This window comes from Schistocerca piceifrons, chromosome 4, assembly GCF_021461385.2.
Source record: "Schistocerca piceifrons isolate TAMUIC-IGC-003096 chromosome 4, iqSchPice1.1, whole genome shotgun sequence".
NCBI lineage: Eukaryota > Metazoa > Arthropoda > Insecta > Orthoptera > Acrididae > Schistocerca > Schistocerca piceifrons.
Window position 1 is genome coordinate 369,789,641 of NC_060141.1, and position 24,273 is coordinate 369,813,913.

The 24,273-nt window shown below is 42.8% G+C and overlaps 1 pseudogene; it reads right to left on the reverse strand.

The window, feature by feature from the left end:
• Window positions 1-9,558: 9,558 nt before the first annotated feature.
• Window positions 9,559-9,676, reverse strand: LOC124796812 (annotated as a pseudogene).
• Between the last annotated feature and the right edge of the window lie 14,597 nt (window positions 9,677-24,273).

The window sequence follows — 24,273 nt, forward strand, 5'->3', positions numbered from 1 at the left end:
TTGTTTTCGGATTGCATTTCCTTAGGATTCTTCCAATGAATCTCAGTCTGGCATCTGCTTTACCGACGATCAACTTTATATGATCATTCCATTTTAAATCACTCCTAATGCCTACTCCCAGATAATTTATGGGATTAACTGCTTCCAGTTGCTGACCTGCTATATTGTAGCTAAATGATAAGGGGTCTTTCTTTCTATGTATTCACAGCACATTACACTTGTCTACATTAAGATTCAATTGCCATTCCCTGCACAATGCGTCAATTCGCTGCTGATCCTCCTGCATTTCAGTACAATTTTCCATTGTTACAACCTCTCGATATATCACAGCATCATCCGCAAAAAGCCTCAGTGAACTTCCGATGTTATTCACAAAGTCATTTACGTATATTGTAAATAGCAACGGTCCTACGACTCTCCTCATAATCGAATTTCCGTAGTGCTGTATTCCTTTCAAGATAATACTCTACCTGCGCCAAATTGTGATGAAGACTGTATTAAATTTCCAGTTGTCTGTATAAAAACCCTTTTATTCTGGACTATGTATCATAATACTATACATGAGCAAATTATTGACGTGAAAGTGTTCAGTAGCAAATAATAAAAGCAATGAGATTTTGTTGGTACTCAAATATTTATCATGAAGTCTTTTTTATATGTGCCATCTATATATCTACGAGGCAGGAAAACATTTACTGTAAACACGTAGGTTTCGCAAACAATGTGCAAGCTCAACCTTGGTCTTGCTGAACTATTTACGAGACTCTCATTAACCTCCATCGCGAGATGCAAAAACTTAGTTTAATGCTGAGTTACAGCTGAATAATGTTAATGGAGTCACATCGTGCGGAGTCTTTCTATAAAACGTTAGCGTTTCTTAAAAATCGAGATCCTTATGGACTGCGCTATAGCTCACTAGGTCAAGGAAGGGAAAGGATGTGTTTGCGCCATGCTTCAAGGAATCTTCGCATGCATCGCTCGAATGCAGTGTAGGGAACTAACTGGGAACTTAAATAATGACTTCTGATTTGAGATAGCCCGAATGAAAGTACAGTCACAACTATAGCTAACTTTGTGTCAGAGTGTAATTCAGAATATGGTGCTTCTGCAAGCTGCGTCTACAAACAGCCACCTACTGAACGAGTCAGTCTGTTCAATAAACAGGAGACGAGGTATCATTCTTTCTGTCATCACGCAATCCACGAAGGTTTCAGTGGAGTGGTATCCACAAGACTTATGTTTAGGTTTAGAATGTAATTCATTGTAGCTGATGTTACAAAGACATTTGTCACCGAGAATGTTGTGGAATTTGTTCATTGTTACATTTGCCTGTTGTAGGAAATTAAACTCCCAATGTAATGCTGGTAAACTACGAATCACATGGCACTGAAGAACTCGTGGACGAGAGTATTTCAATATATACTCTGTGTGGATCTGGTTTATGTTCTGACTGTTCATTATTTTCTTAATACACAAAGAAACATCGATTTACTGCTTCAGCTACTTTCATTTTCATTTAAAACACCACTTGCATTTATATGGTCATGTCATCATCACGGGTGGATTAAAATATTTTTACATCGAGGATTTTACTTGTGAGATGCCTATGTGTCGTCTGTTTGACAGAGGGAGTTGCGGCAATAAGGTTATCTGTCGTCATTAGCGATAATTTACATCAATGAATTAACACGAACGTCTTTAAATGATTTCAGTTAAAAAAAAAATGGTTCAAATGGCTCTGAGCACTATGGGACTTAACATCTGAGCTCATCAGTCTCTTAGACTTAGAACTACTTAAACCTAACTAACCTAAGGACATCACACACATCCATGCCCGAGGTAGGATTCGAATTGCGACCGTATCAGCAGCGCGGTTCCCGACTGAAGCGCCTAGAACCGCTTGGCCACAATGGCCGGCACTTTCAATTAAAGTTGACGTTTCTTCATCAGTGTAAAATAAAATATAAACCTTCTTGCCACATCACTGTCTGTATAAACAGACGATGCACGTTACAGTATACACCTTAGTACACTACTATGCACACGACTTGTTATACATCACCTATGCGAATGCAACTCTTCTTGTCGATTTCTAACACCCTATAGTGTTATTTTTCAACTTGAACTTGATTGACGTATGTTTGTTAAAGAATGTTTGCGTTTTTTTGCTGTGTAGGCAGTAAGCTTTTTTTTGTTGGAGTTTCATACCAAATGATGGTTTGTAATCGAAACCGGCAGTACAATAACCAAATACAATACAAGAACCAAATACAGCTTTGTGTTATGAATTTTGTGAAACATATGTTCCCTGTCGGTAACTACCTGAAGAAACTGTTCGAACTGTAGTTGTGTTTAATCCGTGGAGGATGTGGCAGAGAGCTACTTGTTTCTGACACCGTACAGTTTGGTTGGTGTATTCTTCTGTTGCGCCTACTAAGCAAAGGATGATGCCATGTATGTATCTCAACCAGAATAGTACATTGAATTTTGCCTGGTACTATTTTCTGCAATGTATGTTCCTCCATTTTGTTCATAAATATATTTACTAGTCATTCAATATTTGCAAAACATCTCGGAGAAGAAAACCACTATCTATCGCAATAGAAGCAGACGTGAAAAAGTCATATTCAAAAACAAAAATATCTCCTAACAGTACAAACTAATTTCCAAATACAAAAGACAATCACAGAAAATAACACATACTAAACAATCAAACACACATTAGCAACCAAACGTTATCACAGCTAGTAAAATATTCAGCAGATAAATAATAACATCCCTGTAGCCATCATAAAAACATTATCATATAAAGCAGACAAGATGCTCACTCATGATCACCCACCCCACTACCATAACAATGTAGTAATAATTGGCTCCCATCCACCCACCCATTCTCCCACAGACACACACAAACACACAGAGGGAATGCACGCGCGCGCCGGTCGGTACATAAAAAAACACATATATCTCGTTTACATGGGGCTCCCAAAACTGGATTTCGTAAACCGATTTCCCAATACCGCTTATGGGTGGTCATGTAAACACTTCAAAATCGATTCTGGGAATCCGCTTCTAGTTGCCGATTTTCCAGTTCCGGAATCGATTTTAGCTTCCATGTAAACGCAACCGGTTTTGAAACGTGCTTGGTCTGTCAGTTCTCATCTTGTTTTGAAAAATTTCCGGCTAACATGGACTGAGTGGCTTTTTGTACAGTGAAGGATAAATGGAAATATTAGACTGAAGTTTTTAACGCTTTGTCTAACTGAAAAGAAATAGTGACTAAATCAGGTTCAAAATGGCTCTGAGCTCTATGGGACTCAACATCTGAGATCATTAGTCCCCTAGAACTTAGAACTACTTAAACCTAACTAACCTAAGGACATCACACACATCCATGCCCGAGGCAGGATTCGAACCTGCGACCGTAGCGGTCGCGCGGTTCCAGACTGAAGCGCCTGGAACCGCTCGGCCACACTGGCCGGCTGACTAAATCATGTGTTCGATTTCTATCACACTGCCCTTCACTGACACAGTATATAGTACTGTTTCACGTTTTGTAAATCTACGTTAACCTTGTGTATTTTGTTCTGATCATGCGGAATGCGATAGTTTTTGTTTTCTTTTTAGGCTATGGCAGCATAATTATGTTATTACTCTGTGACTACGTCTACATGCGGCACATCTTCAGAAAGTCGGAACTGTCTTGTTTGCGTGCTACGGTCTGAAGCGGATTTGTTAGCCCATTTATACATGGTACCTGGAAAACAGCTGTTACAATAGCTAGCAAATCCACTTCAGACCGTAACATGTAAACAAGAAAGCGAAAAAATGTTTTCGAAATTCGGTTTTCGTCTTTCGGAAGATGTGTCGCATGTAAAGGTAGTGGCAGAGTAATAACATATGCTGTAATCTAAAAACAAAACAAAAACTATCACATTCCGCACGATCAGAACAAAATACACAAGGTGAACGTAGATTTACAAAACGTGAAACAATGTTATATCCTGTGTCAGTGAGGGGCAGTGTGATATAAATCAAACACCTGTCTGCAGAAGAACATTAAGAAATGATGTAGGAGGAAGGGAAACTGTGTTGAAAGTTAGTATAGAAGTAGAGGGACTCACTTTGTTTACATGGGATTCCCGAAACGGGATTTCGTAAACCGGTTTCCCAACACCACCAATAATGTATGCAAAAAGTTATCCCGAGTCACCTATCTGCTAACTAAGTTCAGGACTTGTGTGACGGACGAGCTACTACTAAACGTCTATTATGCCTTTCTTCATAGCCACCTCACGTATACAGTGCTGTTATGGGGCAACGCCTCTGGGGCAAAAAGAGTTTTTCTTTGGCAGAAAAAGGCTATTAGGTGTATTGCTGGCGTGAGAAACCATGACTCATGTAGAGACTATTTCAAAGAGTTAAAAATACTGACACTTACATCACTGTTTATTCTTAGTTGCTTAGTGGACATAAAGGAAAACCAAGAAAGCTATAAACTGCGCGAGTCTGTACATAGCCATGACACACGCCAAAGGCAGATGATGGACATCCCAGTTGCTAGGCTTAAAACAAACCAAACCAAAACAGTTACACATAGACAGGGATACAATTATTTAACACGCTACCACCTACAGCACACAGTGAATCACTGAATGTCTTCAAAAATATCACAAAAAAGTGGCTTGGACAAAAGGCATTCTATACAATAGAAGAATTTAAAGTATGTAATAAAAATGATCTAATCTATTAAAACTGCTGTATGACATGACCACCATATTAAATGAGCACTTCTGAAAATGTTATTGTATCATGCGCTTGTGCTTTATTTACATAATGTATTTTTACTCAATAGTTAACTGCTGTATGACATGACCACCCTATTACATAAGTTCTTCTGAAAATGTTATTGTACCATGCTGTTGTGCTTTATTTACATAATGCATTTTCCCCAATGGTTAACATGTATTAAGCCTGTCCCATTTATATTTGTTAAAATGTTTTTCTTAGCATGTGCAATCTGTTACACATACAGTATCTCCTTTTGTCATTCTGCACGACACATGACTACTAGACATGTGCAGCATAAAACATATTTACTCACTCAGAATGTTAAAAATGTATGACTTATTTTGTAATTATATAATGTATGTAAAATGACGACATCAATTGCATGAAAAATGCTTAAAAATGGATCAATAAACCAATAAATCAAATCTAACTGCTCATTTGAAAACACCCCAATATCTATTTTGAAAATGTTGCTGTAGCCACCGAATTTACAATTCCACTATCGATTTTTGCTGTCATATAAACTCACAACTGTTTTTAGAACGTGTTTGCGTTGTTATGTTATGTCATTTTTTTAGATCTGCTAATCTAGGCGGAGTGACTTCTTGTGCAGTGAAGGAGAAGCAGAAATATTAGATTGCGCATGAAGTTGTGTACCATTAACACAACTGAAGAGAAATAGCCATCAGAAACCAGAACAGATAATTTCCAGACGTTATTTGTGTAAACAAACTGACGATCGTGAAACCGATATTTGACCGTTCTAGCAAAACCGCTTATGACCTTAACACGTAAGTTCGACACCGAAAAACGTTTCCGAAATTCTATTTTCGTCTTCTGATAATTTCGTAGTACGTAAACGTAGCGAGTGACTCTGGAAGAAGTAAGAACGAAAGGAGGGAGTTTGACTGGCTGACGTCAAAGACATCAGGGACGGACTACCAGCTCAAAGAACAAGGGATGTACGAGGAAACTGCAGTGACATTCCTAAAGGAACCATTCCGGTACTGGGGCGTGGTCCTGTGGATTTCTTAAGCTCTTACTCTTCAGTGTAAGACTGTAGTTGTACAAATTATTATCAGGAGTTGTTCTTACCTACTTTATGAGTGATGTTTTCAGATCCGATGTCGATTTTTTCCGAAAGCTCCAGTTTTTATCCAGTCGCAAAAGTCAGTATTTCATGTTTTATTATTAAATCGTAATGTAGATGGATAAATATTTAAGTCTCTTGCACTTAGCTGGCAATACAAATTAAATTAAATTAAATGTAAATTGAATAGGAATAGAGTATAAATTTGTTCAGTGGCACGAAGTGAAGCACATATCACTATGAAGAAGGTTATAGTTTATTAAAAGTGACATATAACTAACACTTTCTGATGAGGAAGGAATTTTCATTTCGAGCTCTGTCGTTTGTGGGCTATTTCACAGAGATCTCGTTAAACACCCCAGCCATCATATGCTCGTCCCAACTCCCTTGACAGCGCTCTGCCGTAGTCCTGAGGTTTTGATGGAACTGTTAGCCCAGTTGGTCACTGACGTCTCCTAAGTTGTCAGGAAATTTATCACGATAATTTGATTGAAAATGGAGTTTGACACTCATATCACATCCCAGGACATGAAATTCTGACAACGTATCAGCTACGACACTTTCATAGTTAACAGCTTTTTTACCATCGAGAAAGTTTTCCATTACCGCCACGAATGACACCCTTGCAGCCTTTTCCTTGATGGTCATCTTTGTGATAAATTAGGGATATTAATATATGATATTTTATGTCTGTTTTTCGTACCAATTCCTTCTGTATTAAAAATACAGAAATAGCGGTCACTTGCGTGATGCACTGATTGTCACCAGGACATGAGGATTCCGAAAGGCAACCCTTCACGCTTTCTTTTTGTCCGGTCACGGACCATTTCTCCACAGTTGTGTCATGCAGTATGTAGGTCCAAAATATGCGTTATAAGCTTGCCTCAAAATTGCGTCTTTTACAAATAAAGGTATAGTATCCACAAATGTAACTGAAACTCGGAGGATTATTGTTACAGTGATGTCTCTTCGCTTCCATGGTGAAATGACATCAGATCTGTAAGAAAAAAAGATAAAATATCATAACCCTGTCCGTACCATACATATGTAAGTAATTAATCTAACAGCAAATGGATGGTAAGGAAAAATTTATTTCGTAACCACGATTAAATGTCATCAAATCTGTGAGGAAAAAAAGACACAGTATCATAACCTGTCGGTAAATTAATTAATCTAGCAGCAAATGGCTGGAAATGTAAGTTCTAATTGCTTGAATCCAGCAGATCAAAAACAACAGGAATAAATTTAAAAAAAATTGTTGAGCAGTGTTAAATTAGAGGATAGCAGAATATAGCTGAGCAGTGCATCATTGCATCATGGAGACCCTCTTTGCTCACAGTTCGCAGTAAGCATAGCCTCTCCGCTGAGTGCCTCAGAAATTCCCTGGAAGGCGAGACGCAACCTGGCGCCGGCGCACGTTATCTCCAGCCGACTGGGTGGAGCTGGACTGCGGCACGGCGCTGGACTTTGAACTGTCGTCACAGCGGCCGCTCAGCGGATGTACGTTACGTCGTACCGGGAACTCACTGCATCCTCTTGTGTAGCTGCACGGCTAGAATGCGTGTTGAATGCTGTGTCATCGCCATCAGTAGTTTGTCACACACCACTGATAAAGGGTGCCTCCAGACTTCTCCATCAATTAGTCCACAGTTATACGGAGCCGTGTTGCGCCTGCATGTTTTCTGATATCACCATCACCCCCCCCCCCCCCCGCCGCTTATCCACCCCCACCCACACCACTACCGTAGGTTCTTTAAGAAGTAATCTCTTAAGTATAAAATACTTCTAAATGTGTGATTGCTTTAGAATGAGATAATGCATGTTCTCTCATTATCAAACCATGGAAGAGTATAAATTGGGTAATTTGCGCCAGTTTTAAGCAAAAGCTAGTTTTTCACACATCTTAATGTTTACGACGTCACATCTCCTGACCTGGGCGTCGTACAATAATACAGGGTTATTCTAAATGATCGACTCATTTTCCGAAATTCGTATGTATTCAAGTACAAATCCAAAACGAACAAGCTTTATACCAATGAAAAGGGGAAGTTCCAAAGTTTTTGGCGAGCGCGGAGGGCGGGGATGATGGTTTCAAAAGCGGCCGGTAGAGTTCGCGCGGCAATAGGGCCGTCATTACGTTTCACTGTCAGTTGAGAGTGAGATAATGATGGCGGAGCACAAGGTTTTCTGCGTTCCTGAGTTCGCGAAAAGTTAGTCGCAAATTGCAGTGCAGCGGGCATTTCGTACCAAATTCGGTATTCAGCTACAAACTCGCAAAAGTATTAGCCTTTGGTTTAAGCAATTTAAACAGACTGGGAGTGTGTGCAAAGGGAAAAGCACAGGTCGACCGCGTGTGTCGGAGGATGATGTCCGACGGGCTGAAGAAACTTTGGGGCGCAGTCCCAGTAAGTCTACCAATAGAGCCAGCCGACAACCTGGTTCAAAATGGTTCAAATAAGTCTAAGCATCATGGGACTTAACATCTGAGGTCATCAGTCCCTTAGAGTTAGAACTACTTAAACCTAACTAACCTAGGGACATCACACACATGCATGTCCGAGGTAGGATTCGAACCTGCGACTGTAGCAGCCGCTCGGTACCGAACTGAAGCGCCTAGAACAGCTCGGTCACAGCGGCCGGCGAGAACTTGAAATGCCCAAACCAACTGTATGGACAGTTCTGAGACGGCGTTTGCTATACAAGCCATACCGATTACAGCTTGTGCATGCTCGCAACCCCAATGACAAAGAGAAGCGTCTCGCATTTTGTGGTTGTGTGATAGCAAAGATGGAGGATGACGCATTTCTACAGCGTGTAATTTTTAGCGATAAAGCGACATTCCACCTTAGTGGAGAAGTCAACGGACACAATGATCGCATATGGGGATTGGAAAATCCACATTCACCATTGCAACTCGAAAGAGACTCACCGAAGACTAACGTGTTCTGTGCCGTATCCCGTACAAAGGTTTATAGACAATTTTTTTTTTTTTTTTTTTTTGCGTAAGGAACTGTAACGGAAATAAAGTACATGACATACTGGAACAACGGCTGTTCCCTTAAGTTATAGAAGATTCCCAGGACTTCATTTTCCAACAGGATGGAGCTCGGTCCCATTGGCACCGTGACGTACGAGGCGTTTTGAATGACTTCCTTTTTCAGTGCTGAATCGGTAGCAGGGGACTTGAGGACCTGGCTCTGCACTTCTGGCCACCGAGATCTCCTGATCTCACACCTTGCGACTATTTCTTATGGGGTTATGTGAAGGAAGCTGTTTACGTCCCATCTCTACCAACCACTCTGAACGATTTGCGGAACATGATCAATGTTGCCGTGCACTGGGTAACAGCAGATACGGTACGCATGTTTGGGACGAGTTTGGCTACCGCATCGATGTTTGCCGTGCAGCCAACGGTGACCACATTGAATATTTATAACATTTATCATATTTCTAATTATTAATCAATTATTAAAAACCACTCCGTCTACAGGCTACAAGTGGCCCATCGGGACCATCCGACCGCCGTGTCATCCTCCGAGGAGGATGCGGATAGGAGGGGCATGGCGTCAGCACACTGTTCTCCCGGTCGTTATGATGGTTTTCTTTGACCGAAGCCGCTACTATTCGATCGAGTAGCTCCTCAGTTGGCATCACGAGGCTGAGTGCACCCCGGAAAATGGCAACAGCGCATGGCGGCCCGAATGGTCACCCATCCAAGTGCCGACCACGCCCGACAGCGCTTAACTTCGGTGATCTCAGGGGAACCGGTGTATCCACTGCGGCAAGGCCGTTGACATTAATCAATTACTAAACACTAATTAATTACAAATTATTACAAATTATTAAATTTAATAAATTGATATCAAACATTATGAAAAAAATTTTCGAATCTTTCTCTTCGAATTGGCATAAAGCTTGTTCATTTTGGATTTGTACTTTAATAAATACGAAGTTTTGCAAATAGGTTCATCATTTAGAATAAGTCTGTATAACTTTACAGGTACATTCAGTGGTATACTTAGATACTCACTGCAATATGTGTTGCTAATAGTTAGCAGTAAAGAAGTTATAAATTAAAACGTCAGGACTTTTGCTGAAGTTTTGCTGTCTGAATGGAGAAAATGTATGAACTTTTGTCCTTTTATTATTTTATGGCGCGTATCAGCGAGAAACAAATGTCGAAAAGGTCTGAAATTATGTGCAAAGTTTGTTGGGAGTCGCTAAGTGCTTTTATTCCCATGCGTAACTTGCTTGACGTGAGTTACGCTGCCTTAAGACATAGTTCCGAATTGTAATATTTGGTTTATTGTGTTAAAACTTTATTGTAAGACTGTAACTCTTAATGAGTAGATTATGGCAGCGTTTTAAATTTTCAATTCGGTCAATAATTATATGAAGTACTGAAAAAACAGTGTTTATTAGTCCTGGAAGCCGTTAGATTGGTCATCATTCCACAGAGACCGGGTGATTGCGTGGCCATTTAGTAATGTAGATCTTCCCAACTTGCACCATGAAGAAAGACAGACGCCGTCTGATCAACTTTTTATGTTTATTCGGATTACCAGCTCCGACTGTTGCGTCAGGTCATCTTCGGATAGAAATCTAATTACTGCACTCTTACCTCATATTTCAATTTGAAAAATTCTGTAGGTTTAATGGAACGTTTGGCCTGATAACGAACAGCGATTTGCAGTGATTAAATTTGGATTTGAAGAGGACAAGAAAAGGTGAATTTACGAGGGGCGTTCCTTAAGTAATGCAAAACATTTTTTTCTGATAGCACGTTGGTTTTATTCAGGATTCCAATAGAGAATATTATTCTCCACTCGTTTACCTACGAAAGCATATTTTTCAACATAATCACTGTTCAGTGTGAAACTTCTTTGTTTAATAATTTTTTTACTTAAACTGCTGAATGCTTACTCAATGTTCTTAAACTGAATGTACTCTCACTTTGCTTGTTTTTATAATTTCGACACTGACCTCCAGAATTGGCCGTGACAAACAGAACACAAACTTTTCCTATTCATTAATTACCCACAATACTCAACGGTAACGCGATCTGACTGCTCAAAAATGATAAACTGACTTCAAATAATTAATACAAAAGAATGGCCCTGAATTAGTAGAAATCCTAACAATAACCTATACATTTCGTAAGTCACTTACCTCACAAAAATCTTTATTACACAAACTACTGCAATACAGAAAGCGCCAATACAGTCAGCTAAATAATAGATTCTAACTACTGAAGGCTCTAACTGCTAATAGGCCAGTGATTAGCAATGGAAAGATTTTGTTGCAGAGCAAACAATGCATTTACCTTAATAATGTGACAACCAGTTCAAAAAATTATGTAATCGTCCATGACATCCAGTTCCAAAAATTATATAATCATCGACAAATTGCATTTCCATGAAAGACACACCTCCAAATCTCCGCTTGCGCTAACACTTCAAACCTCTAACCTCCATCACCGCTAGCTACTCACTACCAACTTCCATCACTGCTGGCTGTTTACCTCCAACTTCCATCACTGCTGACAACTCACTCTCAACTTCCATCACCGCTGACTGTTAACTTCCAACTGCTAGAACGACCAGCCACAGAGAGCCTCTTACAAGTGCGCAGAGCGCTGTCAGAGTTATTAATGCAGAGCGCTACATAGCGCTCCCAACATACAAACACATAAACAGCCTACTTACATGTGTGCCGGCCTTGTTCTACCTCACTGGGAGGGCCTATATGCCTGTATTGTAACTCACTACTAGTCGGCGTCTGAGCCAATGACTTGCTGCATCAGTAACCTCCCCATCATTCGCAAGCACCTCCACACAGATGGCCCTTCGTTGCTCTTTATGGTCTTCCGTTAGGCGGCGAGGAACCCAGTGGCCACACACCTCTGACTATCCCAACTGGTGGATACGTGCGTCAGCACTACCGACAGAAACGTCCAGCTGTGCAGTGAGGTGATTGATTGTGATCCTTCGATCACCTCGAATGAGAGTGTCCGCACGTTCAAACATTGCAGGAGAGACAGCTGTGTGCGGCTGCCGGCACGAGAGAGATTGGACAGGTTTGCTCAGCTTTCTTACGATGATATCCGACAACTCGCCCAACGATTCACCGTGCCTTTATTCACTGCGAGGTCTCCGTAGACATTCTGCAAGCGCCTGTATCTGAGATGCTCTGGTTTTCTGCCGGAAGAAACTCGATGACGGAATGAGATTTTCACTCTGCAGGGGAGTGTGCGCTGATATGAAACTTCATGGCAGGTTAAAACTGTTGGTTGGTTGTTTCGGGGAAGGAGAACAGACAGCGAGGTCATCGGTCTCATCGGATTAGGGAAGGACGGGGAAGGAAGTCGGCCGTGCCCTTTGAAAGGAATCATCCCGGCATTTGCCTGGAGCGATTTAGGGAAATCACGGAAAACCTAAATCAGGATGGCCGGACGCGGGATTGAACCGTCGTCCTCCCGAATGCGAGTCCAGTGTCTAACCACTGCGCCACCTCGCTCGGTGCTAAAACTGTGTGCCGAACCGAGACTCGAACTCGGGACCTTTGCCTTTCGCAGGCAAGTGCTCTGCCAACTGAGCTACCCAAGCACGACTCACGCCCCGTCCTCACACCTTTACTTCTGTCAGTATCTCGTCTCCTACCTTCGAAACTTTACAGAAGCTCTCCTGCGAACCTTGCAGAACTAGCACTCCTGAAAGAAAGGATACTGCGGAGACATGGCTTAGCCACAGCCTGGGGGATGTTTCCAGAATGAGATTTTCACTCTGCAGCGGAGTGTGCACTGATATGAAATTTCCTGGCGGATTAAAACTGTGTGCCCGGCTGAGACTCGAACTCGGGACCTTTGCCTTTCGCAGGAAAGTGCTCTACCACTTCCCCGTGATAGGCAAAGGTCCCGAGTTCGAGTCTCGGTCCGGCGCACAGTTTTAATCTGCCAGGAAATTTCAACTCGATGACAGTTCTGCTTGGAATGCACCTCCGTTAGAGACACCACTTTGAACGCTTTTTATAGCGCCGCCACCTATTGTCACTTCACGAAAGTATATGGGCTGAAGCGGGAATATTCTACGATGTTCATCATTTTCTTCAATCGAAATTGTCCATGAAAAAAATTGTTGCATTACTTATTGAACGCCCCTCTCATATACCAGAATGAACTTTCATACGCGCATAAGTGTACATGATTACTCTGTAGTTCGCAGTCAGGTACTTGGCAGAGAGTTCATCGAACCACTTTCAGATTCTTTAGATACCGTTCCACTCTCGAACAGAGCGTGGGAAAAACGAACGCCTAAATTTTAGTGCGAGTTCTGATCTATATTATTTTGTTACGAAAGTCTTTTCTCTCTATATAGATAGGAGTCAAAAAAATATTTCGAAGTAGAAAGATGGTGAATCAAATTTCGTGAACAGATCTCCGCAACAAAATTGCCTTTGTCTTAGTAATTGCTGGCCAACTCCCATATCATATCCGTGACAACTCTCCCCTATGCCGCTAGAATGCAAAACGAACTGCATTCCTTTGAACTTTTTCAATATCCACCGTCAATCCTATCTGGTAAGCATCCCACGCTGCAGATGTATTAATGGTCATTATGTTGTGACTTGGCAAGACAGGCCAGCCACTATGAGATAGCCAAAAGGCACGTGTTTAAGCTCACGCAGACTGGCGTGAGGTCTGGAACAGTTAAAGGAGTTGAGTCTAGCAAAAAAAGTACGTAGCTTCTGGAATACTTAACTTTAATCCATAATTGGTGAACATCGGTCTGACGGTACATGCATCACAAGATAAATAGCAATTGATAATGGCGCCTTGCTAGGTCGTAGCAAATGACGTAGCTGAAGGCTATGCTAACTATCGTCTCGGCAATTGAGAGCGTAATTTGTGGGTGAACCATCGCTAGCAAAGTCGGCTGTACAACTGGGGCGAGTGCTAGGAAGTCTCTCTCTAGACCTGCCGTGTGGCGGCGCTCGGTCTGCAATCACTGATAGTGGCGACACGCGGGTCCGACTTATACTGACGGACCGCGGCCGATTTAAAGGCTACCACCTAGCAAGTGTGGTGTCTGGCGGTGACACCACACATTATGGGATGTCATGTATCCATTATCAAGTTTCAAGTAGCTTTGAAGCTATCATTACGAAAGTGGTTTTGTAGCTTGATGACGGATGCTTGGCATCTGAAACAGGATATAATACGAGGGTTGACTAAAAGTAATGTCTCCATCTTCGTAACTCTTCCAACAGATGGCAGCATTGGTATGAGGCAGGTACTGGCTTGCCCCGTAGACTCTTCTCTACAGCTCCAGTTGGCGGGAAGTCTTAGCATTGAACGGTTGCGTTGCTACAGTGTGAAGTATGGAACCCTGCGCAGACAGTCGGTCAATGCGATTTAAGCAACGTGCAGTCATTGAATTCTTGACAGCGGAAGGTGTCACCCCAAAGGAGATTCATCAGAGAATGAAAGCAATTTATGCTGATTGTGTTGATGTGAGTACTGTGTGTCGTTGGGCGAGTAAGTTTAAAGATGTCGAAGCGGGAACATCTGACCTGCGTGACAGACAAAGAATTGGGCGTCCTGTGACAGCAGTCACCTAGTTGCACAAGCAAAATGTTGACAGATTGATTCAGGACGATCGTCGTATCACTCAAAGAGAAATTGCAAGCACAGTCATCATTTCACAAGAACGTGCGGGTCACATTATTGCTTTGCTTGGCTATCGGAAGATCTGTGCAGGATTGGTACCCGGATGCTGACTCCTGAAATGAAAGCGCACAGACTTGAAATTTGCCAGGAACTCCTCTCGCATTACGAGAATGAAGGTGACGCCTTACTCCATTCAATTGTGACAGGAGACGAAACGTGGGTACACCATTATGACTCGGAGACGAAACGTCAGTCTGTGGAATATCGACACAAAGACTCGCCCCAGAAAAAGAAATTCAAGACGCAGCCCTTAGTTGGAAAAATCATGGCCATAGTGTTCTGGGACGCAGATGGTGTTATCCATGTTGATTTCCTCCATCGTGGCACAACAATAAATTCAGAGCGTTACATCACAAAACTGCGAACTCTGAAACGACGGCTAACAAGGGCCTCAAAGGAAAAGGGAAATGTTTCCCCGCAACCACACACTTCACGTGCCACCACAGCAGAACTCCAGAGACTGAATCTCACCACGGTGCCGCATCCTCCATACAGTCCAGATTTAGCACCGTCTGACTTCCATCTGTTCCCGATAATGAAAGACTATCTGCGGGGACATCATTATGCTTCTGATGAAGAGGTTGAGAGAACTCTGAGACTGTGGTTGCGGAAACAGAGTGTCGACTTCTTCCGTGACGGCTTCAGAAAACTTGTTCATCGTTGGCAGAAATGTATCTAATTGGCTGGTGAATATGTGGAGAAGTGAATCTTGGTAATTAAAGATGACATTCTAAGGATTATTTCTGCGTTTGATTTATTAAAATAATCCCATCCAAGCCCCATTAACGAAGGTGGAGGTATTATTTTTCATTCAACCCTCGTAAATTTTGCTGTGAAAGTGAGGCCGTGTATTACATACCATTTGTGGAAGTTTCCAGAAGTCAAACGGACAATAGGAGATTTATGCATCTGGGGTGTGGGTAACATTGTGTAGAACATCCACTGGAATCTATAAACTATAAAACTTGTGAATTTCTCTTGCAACTCTTGTAAATCATCATTAGTTCTAGTTGGTGCAAAAGAATTCATACATACAAATGCTTTTGATACGCTATAGACTGGTGCGCGAAACTTAAGGACGAAAATAACTTTCTCATGATGTGTCTCTGCCAAGTAACATAACTCGATGAAACTTGGACCGTACATAGAAAGAACTGCTACTGTGTCTTACAGAAGACAACTAAAAGCAATGAAACCACCTTCTTGGAACGACAATAATTACACTGATGTCATCACGATTTGCGATGAATGCCTGGACATTACTGAAATGGGACGTGGTTCTTAATAAGGGCGTGGCCACCTCAGGCAGCAGTGCATGCTCTGCAACGTACTTCCAAGCTGTCTACAAGGCTGGTAAGTCGTTCTTGTGGGAAGGCGTTCCATTTGTCCATCAGCTCGCGGTTGACAACTGTCGGATGGTCGGTGGTGCTTGCGAACGTGCCGCAATACCCTTCTCCAACGCATCCTACACGTGATCTATGGCGTTTAAGTCGTGGAAACAGACAGACCAGACCATTCGACACCTGCGGAAATCGATGTGGCTGCACATTGTCATCCACATCGTAAAAGTGCTGGATGCATCTGCTCGAAGACACACATGGGGAAGGAGTACAACGTCACAATAGCGCTGACCAGTGAGTGTGCCATGTTCAGAGATTTGGAGGTTAGGACCCCCATCCCACATTATGCCTTCCCACACCACCTGGACACGGGAAGGCGTAATGTTGCATGGGCAAACTGACCTCGACATCCTTGATCACGGTATACTTGCCGGTTATCGTTATTGTAACACTGTAATTTTCCCCAATATGCTTCTTTTAAGAGGAGCAGTGGCTTCATTTTTACGGACGACAAAGCTCGACCGCATCGAACAGAGCAGGTTGGGGAGGTCTTGGAACGAGAGGATATTCGGCGAATGGATCGACTACACGTGGAATGCGTTGGAAAGACATATTTCAGCATGTATACATGCACCAAGGATTACCCCACAGTTGCCAACCGTGCTGTCAGAGGAACACCCTATCACAACAACTCCTTACCAACCTTGTGGGTCGAGCGGTTCTAGGCGCTTCCGTCCGGAACCACGCGGCTGCTACGGTCGCAGGTTCGAATCCTGCCTCGGGTTTGGATGTGTGTGATGTCCTTAGGTTAGTTAGGTTTACGTAGTTCTACGTCCAGGGGACTGATCACCTCAGATGTTAAGTCCCATACTGCTTAGAGCCATTTGAACCATTTTGAACCAACCTTGTGCACAGCGCGGGAGCCTGTTGTAGTCCGTTATGACCAAACAACCTACCGACCATATCGCGCCTTTTGTAATGTCCAGGGGTCCAGCATGAACCGCGGTGGCTTCAGTGTAATTACTGTCTTTGAATAAATGTGTCATTTTTGTTCGTCTCACGCTTGTTTCTATCAGTTACTTTCTGTACTGTACTCTAGCATTTATTTCCACTTATGGTCCAAATATCATTGAGCTATGTTATTTGCCAGTGACACATCATGCATAAGTTTATTTCATCCTTAAGTTTTGCACGTCAGTGTATTTTCTTTGTGCAAGTGACACTGTATACTATATAGCGTTCGTTTTCATATATAACATATATATTTTATATTGTAAATATCATATGATAGTAATCAATGTACAGGGTGACAGTTATTGAACTTTATGAAATAAAATCGTCATAACTTCTGAACGGTTTGCGTTAGGACGTTCAAACTGCACGGTTGGCCGTGCACCATGTTGGGAATTAGTATGGTTTGGTTTAGCGACGAAGCCCACTTTCATTTATATGGGTTCGTCAGTAAGCAAAATTAGCGCATTTGGAGGACTGAGAAATCACATTTTGCGATCCAAAAGTCTTTTCACCTTCAACGGGTGACTGTGTGGTGTACAGTGTCCAGTCACGGAATAATCGGTGCGATATTCCTTCATGGCACGGTGACTACCGAACGGTAACTGAAGGTTTTGGAAGATGATTTCATCCCCGTTATCCAAAATGACCCTGATTTCGACAAGATGTGGTTCATGTTAGACGGAGCTCGACCCCATCGAAGCAGGAGAGTGATGTCCTGGGGGAGCACTTTGGGGACCGCCTTCTGGCACTTGGGTATCCAGAGGCCACTGGCATGGGCCTCAATTGGCCGCCATATTCGCCGGATCTGAACACATGCGATTCCTTTTTGTATTGTCTTGGGTGTCATCTGTTGTGTAAGTAATTAATATCACTGAAATAATAATCGACTCGTTTTAAATGTGTGTCGTATTACTGACTTATAGTTACCCTCCTCGTAATTTCAATGATTTTTTGAATAAATGCAAATTTGGCTGTCTTTCATAAACGGAATCTATTCGTAAGGTCGAGGAGATTAGTTTTTAAAGTCCCTCCGGCCGCTGTGATCGAGCGGTTCTCGGCGCTTCAGTCCGGAACTGCGCTGCTGCTACGGTCGCAGGTTCGAATCCCGCCTAGGGCATGGATGTGTGTTATGACTTCAGGTTAGTTAGGTTTAAGTAGTTCTGTTTACGGAACTGATGACCCAGGTGTTAAGTCCCATAGTGCTTAGAGCCATTTGAAAGTCCTATCGACAACGAGGTCATTAGAGATGGAGCACAATGTCGGATTAGGGAAGAATGGAGAAAGACGACGATAGTGCACTTTCGAAGGAACCATTACGGCATTTGACTTAAGCGGTTTAGGGAAATCACGGGAAACCCAAATCAGGATGTCCGCACGCGGGTTTGAAGAGTTGTCCTCCCAAATGTGAGTCCAGTGTGCTAACCATTCCGCTATCCCCCTCGGTGGAATCGATTCGCAATTCTAACTAACTCATTGTTGAGCTCCATTTTGCTCTATTTTCATTTTCCTAATAAAAGAAGTACGATTGCTTATCAGATTAAATTTATTTCCACATACTATAATTTTATAGTCGCGTGTATACGCAATTTCAAAATGAATCGATATCAAACAGATTAATGAGCCTAGGTATGGATTCAGGAAAAGAGAATTTCAAGTAAATAAAGACTTTATTAAAATAATTAAACGCATGTACAAGCCAATGCACAACAGCTTGTAGCAAAAGCAGAAGGGAACATTCCTTTTTACCTGTTGTTGGATAACCATCTCAACGCGAATTTGGGTTAGAAAAGGGTGGGAGATACAGATTTTGTAGCATACAAGCCACAAAACAAAACTGACCACTTGCTGTTGTTCAGTGCCACCTTCGGAAACATCACCAAGTCCTTAAATGCTTCTTCAGAACTCGTTAAAATTTCAGCGTTTCATTCTGATTAATGTCCCCAAAGGCATCGAATGTGTATCCTTTTTTGTATAGAGTAAAATTTAGAAAACAGGCCAACCATGTTGTAGATTAAGCATGTTGAGGCAGCAGCCACGAGTTTTGACAGCAGCGTTAAGCAAGGCAGGAACGACGACTGCTCCTTCCAGCGTTTCTTTTGCTACCCTCTGCTTCTCTTTCGGTGCAGCACGGCGTAGTTCAGGAACTTCCGGACGGTGAGATGATGTTCACAGTTCACAAAGCATCGAATGTTCCAAGTAAACACAAGTAACGTCGCTCGCTTGTCTTAATCTATTTTGGTTTCCATTTGAGACTATTTGGGCTTTTACAGTTTTCTGACAAATTAATCGCGCGTTGTTACTACCGCTTTATCAACGAATAACAAATTTCCTATTCTTATGCTCTCCGAAGAAAGTCCTTACTGCTCGCGATACATCTGTGTAGGGTTGTCGGTCACTGACCGTCGGTCTTGGAACACACCGCCTTATTGAAACGTGTGGGTGGATGGGAACTGCATTAGAATGCAGTATGCAGATAGCTGTAAGCAGCGAGTCCTGTCACGCAAGTGACTGGCAGATCCACGCCGACAACGCCCACGCCTGTCGCTTCGAAATTACGCAACAGCTGCTGGCCGCACCCCGCGTTTCACAACCGAGGCAACCTCCGTGACGAGTTGACAGTTCAGCGCGCTTTTTTTGTTTTGGCCCGAGTAGAGCGACGCATGATAATGTAAAAGACGCCCGAGAAACTTCACGTGTCCCACATGGATGAAAGGTGGGGCCGCCACTCCCACAGTTTGTATTGACAGTATTAAACACATTTTCGTTTAGAGAAAACTGAACTTTTTGAAAGTGCGGCGAAATCCATGCAATGTTGAAAGTTTCTTACGGATTAAGCTTTTGTGCTGAACCAAAACTGGACTCGGCCCTTTGCCTTCGATCGACTGGAAAAAAGAAGAGAGAAGAACGTTCGGGTTTAACTTCTCGTAAACGTCTGATTATTAGAGACGACGCAGTTCCTTGGTTGTACAAGGATACAGAATGAAATCAACCGTGGCTCGTTTGAAGTAACCATCGCAGCGTTCACCTGATGTAATTCTGGGAAATCGTAAGAAACGGGCATTTGAATCCCATTGCTCCTGAGTATACGCTGCCTGCCAGAAATATCACGCCCCCTGAAGACACGGTCGGATGTCAACGTAACTTCTTGCCTTCTTGGTTCGACTCGCAGTCCGGAACACAACTCTAATTTGCCAAGAGGTAATGCGAATGTTGTCAGGCAAAGGAGATATAAAAATGAAAAATCTGGCACATTATTCTTACTTTCATTCCATAATGTCATATGGGATTATTTTTTGGAATCAGTCATCAAGCCAAGTTAAAGCTTTCAGGGTCCAAAAACGAGTAAAAAAAATTGTTGGTGGTGTCAAATTAAAACATCCTGCAGAGGTCTGTTTAGGGAACTAGGGATATTAACTACTGCTTCCTGATATATTTATTCCTTAATGAAATTTCTCACTAAAATATGTCTCTTTTCAAAACCAGCAGCTCAGTTCATGGAATCAGTACTAAAAATAAGAACGATTTTCACAAAGATTTAAAGTTACTTACTATGTTCAAAAGCGGTGTCCATCATTCAGGAACACACATTTTCAGTAACTTGCCAGCAGCGTTAGAAACTTTTAACTACCAATAAAATTCAGTTTAACAGAAGCCTAAAGATAGCCAACTCCTTCTTCTCCACTGATAAATTTCTTAGTGGAAACAGCTGGTGTGTGTTCTTCACTAAAAATATCAAATACTGCGATTATTAGTAAAATGTGACTTCTGTACAAATTCAGTGCAGTAATGCGATCATTGTAAATAAGTGTTATAAATTGATTTTTCTATTTACTGTATATTACGTTTTATATGATGATATGTTAAAACTTTTGTTTTGACGCATTAGACAACCATGAAGATCATTTCACTTGAGATCTGTGAAAGTTACATTAGCATTTTTATTTCTCACTGTAAATATTTACTGTGTATTCTTGTTTTTCTGACGTATTGTTCATCCTGGAGGATTTTCTCACTGTGGGTCAATTGGAACGAAAAATGCATACATTCTAATGTAGACAATACTCACACTTTCATAAGAAACCTTTCCAATTCGGGCTACTTAAAGAGTAGTGCACTGACCGTTCAACAGTGTCATACGATATTTGAATTGAACTATGTTTTCTGCGTCTTTGGGTTTCTTGGCCGTATGCAGCTTCCGTCATATGTCTATGTAACCTACGGGAAGAGAAAATGTTGTTGGCAGGAATAAAAACAAGATACAGTTTGCCTGCAGTGCCTATATTACGTAAGTGTACTGTTTATTCCGAGCATCTCGAGTGTCAGACGATGCCAGAAAAGTAAGAATGCAGAGCCGACGTCAAAAAGCGCGATATCGGCTGCGTCAGCTCCTTAGCCAAGGCTGGAACCAAAATCCTCGACAGCTGACCCCGATAATCTCTGAGAGGCGACCGCACGAAGGACGTGGTATCTTGAGGAACCAGAAAGGGACAACTACTTGCAGAGGGGAAGGCGTCACAAACGCAACTGCGGTGCCGCCACCGACATTGTATTCGTGGAGATGCGTGTGCAGCGCGTGATAGTTTCGCAAGCGCAAGTGAGCCGCTGCCGCAAAGAGCTATGGGGTCGCGAGGGGTTTTTCAGCAGTATTCTTTCAGATAATGCTGACAAACATTGACGGCTCTGCTCAGAGGCGGCAGATTAAAGTCGTATTAATAGACATAGCCTGACGCTCGCATTTTGATGTGACGATAGCGTCAACCTGTTTCACAAGCTGGCGATAAAACGCTCGTCGGCTATTACTTGTAGCTTGTGAATGAAAACTGCTTATATCCAGGTCTCCCATATCAGATAGGGTTCAAATACGAATAAACAGATGTGTTTTTTCCAGAAAAACAGCGTCGGCAGTATTTCTGCTCAGAGTGACAGACTTGTCCATCTCTCTCATGACAGAACATCACTGTGGAGTATCGTGCGGTAATCGTTTTCGGCAACGGCTGAGATGATGCAGTTTGTGTCAGGTTAATCCGGACGGCGGGAGATGTCGCCCGGATTGACCTGGCACCATATTTCACGTTATCAATGGTCTGCGCCATTTCGTGTTGGTTCCTCTAGCAGTGTGCTACGAAGCGTACCATGTATGGTTGGTTGACTTGGGGGAAGGGGACCAAACAGCGAGGTCATCAGTCACTTCGGACTAGGAAAGGATGGGGAAGAAAGTTGGTCGTGCCCTTTCAAAGAAACCATCCCGGCATTTGCCTGAAGCGGTATAGGGAAATCACGGGGAACCTAAATCAGGATGGCCGTACGTGGGTTTGACCCGTCGTCCTCCCGAACGCGAGTCCAGTGTGGTAACTACTGCGCCTCCTCGCTCGGTGTACCATGTAAGGAATCTTTGATGTTGTAACATATAAATATTGTACTCTTTACTTATCGCTGGCTTCTGGAACTTTCTGTAGAGGTTAAGTTGATACGTCAAGGAGGAACTTTCAGAAAGAGCTGTACTACGAAAACTACGAGAGGACACTGATGTAGTGGTGCCAAAGGCTGAAAAAGCTAATGCAACCGTTCTGTTACCTCGTAGTGTGTATGTTGATAAGACCTATGGTCTGTTAAGTAACTCTACCTATAGAAAGATTACGGCCCTGCAGAAAGTGTGTAACGGGAAACTTCAGCGCTACTGAATTTCTCCTGTTCACCTCAAGAGGTTAAGATGACATGCTTGTGTACCACCTAGACTGTATGGTCTTCCAAAAATTCATAAAGAAAGTGCTTCATTACGTTCAATAGCCGGCCGGTGTGGCCGAGCGGTTCTAGGCGCTTCAGTCTGGAACCGCGAGACCGCTACGGTCGCAGGTTCGAATCCTGCCTCGGGCATGGATGTGTGTGATGTCCTTAGGTTAGTTAGGTTTAAGTAGTTCTAAGTTCTAGGGGACTGATGACCTCAGCAGTTAAGTCCCATAGTGCTCAGAGCCATTTGAACCATTTTTTTGCCTAAAGAGCTCGCCTATCTAGAGACAGTGTTCAGAAAAAATGGAGCAGATTAACAGGGCACTGTTAGTTAAAACCAAGAATCAGGATGTGGTTAAGGAGGAAAACACGCCAGCACAATCTTTAGCTTTTCTTCCTTTTGTGGACAACGTTTCGTTTAAAATAGCAAGAATCCTCTGTAAATTTCTGGTATAAGTGATTTTTCCGTTCACCATCTAAGACTGCAGACTTTTTGGGGTCAGTGAAGGACGACTTGTTATTGTGGAAGGCCTTAATTTACAGAATAGCTTGTCAGTGCAGTACAGCCAACATAGGACAAACCACACGCAGTGTGGAAGTACGTTGCACTGAACATTCACGTCTCACGCGCCTTTTGCAACCAATCAATTCAGCTATTGGTGAACTCTGTATTTCCACTGGACATTCGATGGAATATGGTAGAACTAAGATTCTGACCACAACAACCTCTTTTTAGGACTCCAATATCTAACAATCAGTGAAAATACTCTTGGCAGAAAATCGGATTAACCATGATAGCGGCTAACAGTTAGACAGTGCGTCGAACCCCGTCATCACAACGATTTGTTGTAATCGAAGGCAACTGAGTGTGCCAATGGCCTCGACGTGTGGTAACGCAGAGGACAGGTGAGGGCACCGTCGCCGGGAAGTGTGGTTCGTCCGTCAACTTGAATTTTGATGCATGAGCGGAACATTCGCAGCGCGCTGTATATTGCAGAATGGAGGACGTCTTCGTACCTCACCTGGACAACCCATCTCCATACAATCCAAGACAAAGCCCACAATAGACTCTGCCTCCTGAAACTCCACTCCTGTCCGGCCGGACATGGAGACTGCATCCTTCCACCATCCTTCACATCTACAAATCCTTGATCCGCCCCATCCTTTGTTATGCCAGCGTTGGTTGGGTTTCCACCCCTCCCAGATTCTATAAAGCCCTCCAAATCCTAGAACGCCATGCACTCCACTTTGGCCTTCCATCCCACATGTGCATCCTCTATGACCTCATCCCCTTTCCACACCTTCTTCTTTTCCTCAAACACATACGCACCCTCTACATCACTACATATCGTCTGCCGACTCGATTTCACCCCCCCCCCCGCCCCACATCTGGTGACCCTCTTTCTCTCCACTCCCTTTGTCGCGTCTTTAACGTTGTGTCCCCCCTCTCTCCATCTCCACCCTCCACCTCCTTTCCCAACACAGCTTCCAGCACCTACCCCTCCCGGATGATGAGCTTCGCCCTGACATCTACCCCTCCTACCAATGCTAACCCCATCTTTCCCCTCCTCCTTCTCAGAGCTCCC